This window comes from Sturnira hondurensis, unplaced genomic scaffold (assembly GCF_014824575.4).
Source record: "Sturnira hondurensis isolate 20B ecotype Veracruz unplaced genomic scaffold, ASM1482457v3 Scaffold0005220, whole genome shotgun sequence".
Lineage (NCBI taxonomy): Eukaryota > Metazoa > Chordata > Mammalia > Chiroptera > Phyllostomidae > Sturnira > Sturnira hondurensis.
Window position 1 is genome coordinate 1,485,403 of NW_028077851.1, and position 6,100 is coordinate 1,491,502.

A 6,100-nucleotide genomic window follows, 5' to 3' on the forward strand; every position below is an offset into this window, starting at 1 on the left:
CTAAAAGAATAGTCACCCAGCCTTACCCAGTCAAACTACAATGAACTTAACCTGTGAACAGCAGAACAGATGCTTGTTGTTATAAGCCACTAAATCTGGGGTTGTACAGTATTACTGGGGCAGCAGCTGGATAATATACCTTACATAGTCTGAAGGGGAACATTGGGTTGAATGTGTTGAAAAGTAATAACCCAGATAAATTCATTATCTGAGTCTCAAATACCTGGTTTTATAGCTTAACATGACTCGTGGCCCTCTAAGTTACAGACAGCTAGAAACAAAAATTCTAAAAAGGGAGAAAATATCCCTCTGCTCATGCAAACATTCTCTTCAGTAGTAACACTGAAATTTCTATATGAAAGAAGTTTTAGAGAGGTAATAAGCTGGGGGGGGGGGGCGGCAACTGCTGAGTTTAAATCTCTATTTGCATAACACTTCATTGAGAATTGGCCAATGACAAGTCGGAGGGAGGTCTGCAAAAGCCCTCATGCGACCCTTTGGTGTCATATGTTTTTTCCTGGATATGAACCCATGGAGGGAAGGAAGGTAAGCATCCACAGGTTTAAACCAGACTCATCTGACCCTATTCTATTTGGGAGTTTAAAAGAAAGTAAAATTAAGCCCTGGCAGGTGTAGCTCAGTGGATTGAGTGCAGGCCTGCGAGCCAGATGATCGCGGTTCGATTCCCAGTCAGGACCCATGCCTGGGTTGCAGGCCAGTTCCCAGCAGGGGTCTCACGAGAGGCAACCATACATTGATATTTCTCTCCCTTTCTCCTTCCCTTCCCCTCTAAAGATAAATAAATAAAATCTTTTAAAAAGCCATTAAAAATAAATAAATAAAAGAAAGTAAAATTAATAGGCACAACAACAGGAAAAGAAAAAGAGAAGATAAAGATAAAAGGCTAAAGTATTCAGGACTCCAACATTTCTAACCAATAATACAGTACTTTTGAATTTTAAATATATATATTTACCTTTCCAAAAGGTAATACATTCATGTCACTGAACATTTATATGTATGTGTGTATTTACATGCATCTATATGTATAAATATAGTGAAAACACTCCCTCCCACCCTGTCCCACATTAGTCTAGCTCCCCATCCTCTAAACTCTACAAGTAATTACCTTTATTAACTTCTCAAAAACATTTTCATAATTCCTCAAGTAAGTAGAAATACAATATTATAATTTCCTTATTTTAACATAAAAGATAGCATACTATAACCACTTCTGTATAGTTTTTTTTTTTTAACTTCAGAATATATCCTGGAGATCTTTCCATTTTAGGACATACAGATATTCCTCATTTTTAAATAGCCCTCTGATATTCTATTCCTTGATTATTATTGTGGCCTTTTAAACTTCCAATAAGACTGTGTTATTGCCTGAATGATTTCAGGTCTTATATTTCTTACAGATAAATGGGTTATTACTACATTTATTATAAATGGGATAATGATGATTCAAACTGAAAATGTGGTCACTACAGGACGAGTTTTATGGTATCTGAAAAAATCTCTCAGATGTCAGGAACCAAAAAATTTTTTTTAAAGCCTCAAGAATCCCAAAGATTTCTTGTCAGAAAATGTGAATTTAAGAGTAAGAAACTCCTCTGGGGGGAACCAACATTACAAAATGGAAGAAGAGTGGACCATTTTTGATGAAATGCCCACAAATGTGACCTAAGGGATCCCATCCTTAGGAGTTTATGTTTTAAACCTTTTCCTGGGGAGCAAACTAATTTGGGCCAAGGTCCTCTTTTTGCTTTCCATAGAATTTTGGGGACTTGACTATTGTTTCCACAGGTCTTTGGGGGCCATGTTTTCTCTGGTTTCTATCTTCTGACAGGGTACCATCTGGGTTTGGATTTAGTGTCTATTCAAAACTGTCACTTTTATAAAATCAAATTCCTTGGTTTTCACATACAAGGTGTTGAAATCACCGTCTGAACCATCTTCAGTTATGACAGATTTTTGCATGAATTCCACAATACCACCTGGTATAAGTTCAGCAATGGGCTTCACTGGGAAAAGGGAAATTTACAAAGCTGGGGCCAGGAAATATGGAACCCACATGTACCCCATCCTCTATTTTCCAGTACAGAAACATACTAATACTTGGACAAACTGCTGGTCATGCAGCATGAGTTTGTCTTCTGCTGAAGCAGTCGTTCTTAGCTGGAGATGAACTGCCCATTGAGGTCACTTGGCAGTGTCTAAAGACAGATTTGATTGCTATAACTGGGGTTCGGTGAGGTACTATTGCCTTTTAGCGCATAGAAATCAGAGATGCTGCGAATCACCCTACAATGGATAGGTTAGCTCCCTATAAGAAAGAATTGTAAGGTCCATAGCATCAAGAGTGTTGAGGTTGAGAAACCCAAGCTAGAGGGACTCTCCCAATATGGTGATCTCTCTCCAACTAGGTTCTGAATTTCAAGAGATCTACTCTGCTAACCTTGCATGCTACAGTAGAATGGGCATATTGCCACCTTCTGAATTGAGTTCTCCCAAAAAGCAGAGCCTGAGACAAGGCTCTCATGGCGTGGCTTGCACACAGGTAGTTTATTTTGGAATGTAACCCCAAGGAACATAATTGGAGGTATGGGGAAGAGTGAAACAAGAAGGATAGAAAGCCAACCTAAGGTGACATTATTAAGCTATCACAGCTGTGAACAACTGGAGCTCAGTCCTTCTGGAGATCCCTTGAAGGACCATGTAGAATGCACCTCAGAATTGTCTACCCAGGGGACTATTTGTCTACTGACTGCCATTCCCCAGAGGCCAAGCATTTTCCAATGGTTTACACATACCATCAGAACACAGAGGCTACAGAGTGGCCTTGGGTCAGCTCATTAGTTAAGTAGCTAAGGTAAGATGCATATATCCATGTGCATAAAGCTGGATGCCACCACAGAAATATATGTGGGCCAAGAGGATAGGCTAGGTGCAAGATATGCCCAGCATATTCATTTTAGCAATTTATTTTGTAGTTGTGGAAGGGGGCCTGTGTTAAACCCTTCCTAATGCCCACAATTTAGCTATACAGATAGAAACAAGCAATCAAACATCTAGCAATTTTTCTACCTAAGAGAGAGGCACTAGCCTGGAAGGAGCCTGATTTTCTTTCCTTGTAATGTTCCATTTCCAGCTATACTGGATTTTTTCTAACCAGCTCCTGGGTGATGTGCTTAGGATGCATCCAGCTGCCCAGATAGCATCCTGGAGTGAAAAACTTTCTCTCCATCCCCTGTCCTTGGGGCTCAGGGCTTTCAGACACTTGAGGGAAGAGAATGGGCTACTTCAGCAAGCTGATGCCCCCATTTAGCACCCCCAATTCTGCTTTCATAGTGAACCCACCACCCCAGGACTTCGAAATGTCAACCATCTCCATGTCCTAATATTGTCAGATGGACAATAAAGCTACTGGATCTCCTGGGCTGAGTTGCCTGGCCTGTTCTCCCAGAGACTGTAGTAATTCAAGATCACTGTTGGCGATGCAGTGGCCTTCCCTCACCACAAATGAGCCTGCTCAACAGCCCTCCAGATATATTGTCTACAACCCCAAGAGGGGTGTCCCCTAATTCCAAGGTGGCACACTGGACCCTTCTCTGCTGGACAAGAGACACTTTTTCACCTGGTGTGTCAGGCAGGTCCACTGTGGTTATCACCTTATGTATTAAAAGACTTGAAAAATATTCCACAATGTCACACCATACAATGTAGAAACGTACAAAGCTGGGGTCATAAGAGAAGAAGGGCCACAGATGTTCCTCCTCCCATTAGGTAATGGAGAGGCCACATCCCAGGTATATCCCAGGGCCCGGTCATGGGTTTGCATTCCAGGAAATGACACTAGCCCTTTCACTGTCAGTCTTAGAGAAAACATGAAAGAAACTGGCCTTGTCAGGGAGGACACAAACACACTCCTGGGCACCATGCCGGCTGGATTTGAGTCCTAGATGTTTGCAGGAGTTGCCTGAGAACACAAACTGGCAAGTATCTGTGGTGTGCGGGGCTTATAGAAAGCTATAACCACTTTTGTCCAGGTATGGGCCTCACCACTCGCATGGAAAGCTGAGTTTGGGCGAAGCCACTCCCCCTGGGAGAAATGAAGCAGAGTAGGCTGGATCAGGTATTGTATATAGTTATTTAATATTCTGTCAGAAGTTTCTCTCTCTCCCTCCACCTCCATTTCTGAGAAATATAATAATTTATTTCATATATCATATATCCTGTTTCCATATTTATATAAAACATATTATTAAGAAATAAATAAGTTGCTTTTTATTTGGCTGCCACTTAGTTATCTTCATTATTTAGAGCCCATTGTCTTTTTAACAAAGAGATGACATAAGCAAATATATGTTTTAGAAAATAATTTACGATTAGCAAGTAAATATTGGGTACCCAGACACGTGTACTGAGAGAAAGGGGGGCTTCAGTCCTGCCAGCTCATTGACCAGGTCACCTAGAATAAGCCACCTGAATCACTGTTGTTTCAATACAATTCAACTCCCTGCATCCCAGCACCACTGCAAAATACTAAAGTCTTTGCAATGTCTCAGTGAACTATTTCAGCTAACAGTTCTAATTTTATTTCTAGGAATGCCCTCACATTCCAGTGCATCATTCTCTTCTTATCACAACAGTTCCTTTGCTCTGCACATATGCACCAGCTAAAAACCTAAGCTCCCTACACCAATTACAGAAAGGAATGTAACTCTCACTAGACAAATTTCCAAAGCTACTAGCTCTATGACCATCCAATTCCTTCAAAAATACAAAAAAGTCAAAATATATGAGAGATTCATCATCATGCATTAAAATTCCAAAGAAGTCAGTGTACATGACTGCTAAAATACAACCTAGAAGAATCAGAAGGGGCTAAGCTGACATTCCATACTGGGCTGGGAAACAATGGCGCTGCACCGGCAAGCAAAGCATGGCCTCTGTTCCGATTCTCTCTGTAGCCACTACTGCATCCATTAATTTTCTGCCCGGATGACAGCATGCCTCCTAATGTTTGCCTTGCCTCTTTTATTTTTCTCAATCAGCTTGAGCAATCCCCCTGCAAAAGAAAAATAAAAACAAGTGCCTGGTAAGGAAAACACGAACAAAGCTTCACAGGTCTAAATGGACTTGTGCCATCAGTGGTTCTGACAACACCCTGAGAAAAGGAACAGCCAAAATGACTGTGTTCCATTCAAATAAAAAAATTAAGAAGGCAAAAATCAAATTACAATGATATTGATTGGAGAGGTTTCCTCAAATAAAGGAGTTAATAAAAAAATACTGCCATTGTGTTCACACACAGCTGATTTCCAGTGTGTTTATAGCACAGATGACAAAAACATGAGGAGCTGCAAGTAAACAAAACTGCAAATGTCATTTGGTCCTGAGGGGTGCAGCACCCGAACAGGCAGCGCACAGAGAATCAGTAATCACGTCCTTTTTCAGCCTGTGGTTAACAAATCAGATAGCTGCACAAGGCTCTCTAGGTATAATGGCATTCTAAAAATAACCACCTCGCCTCCTTATGTAACCCCCAGGCACTCTCATTCAGTTTCTAAATTTAGAGCCCTCAGCAAAGGCTGGTCTGTTGGGGATGTGGCTGGTGGTGCCAGTTAGCAGAATGACTCATAGAGCTCAGCTAATCAAAATTAAGTTTCTCTCTCTCTGGAATAATACATGAAAGCATACAAGTATGGCAACTGCTTTTAAGAGCCCCAAATAAGACAAATTGAGCTCCATCATTGCAGTCAGGGGGGGAGGGAGATGACTCAAATTCTCTTGTAATAGAGACCAAAATCATACTATGTTTATCTGGTAATCTGACAAGGAAGAATTCTGCAAGCATCAACCTGAAGCCACTGCTTGCAGACTTTTTATATGTGTGGGTCAGCAACCGGGTTCCTGGTGACAATTTCTGAAGCAAAAACAAGATTTACTGACTTTGAAGTTTTCCATTGAATGGACACATGCTTTCCTTCTCTGACCCTCCCGGCTGTTCATCTTCTGTATCTGTTCTAACAGCAAGTTTACAAACCAAATTGCACACACCAACAAACACATATTACAAGTGCATATCTCTGTC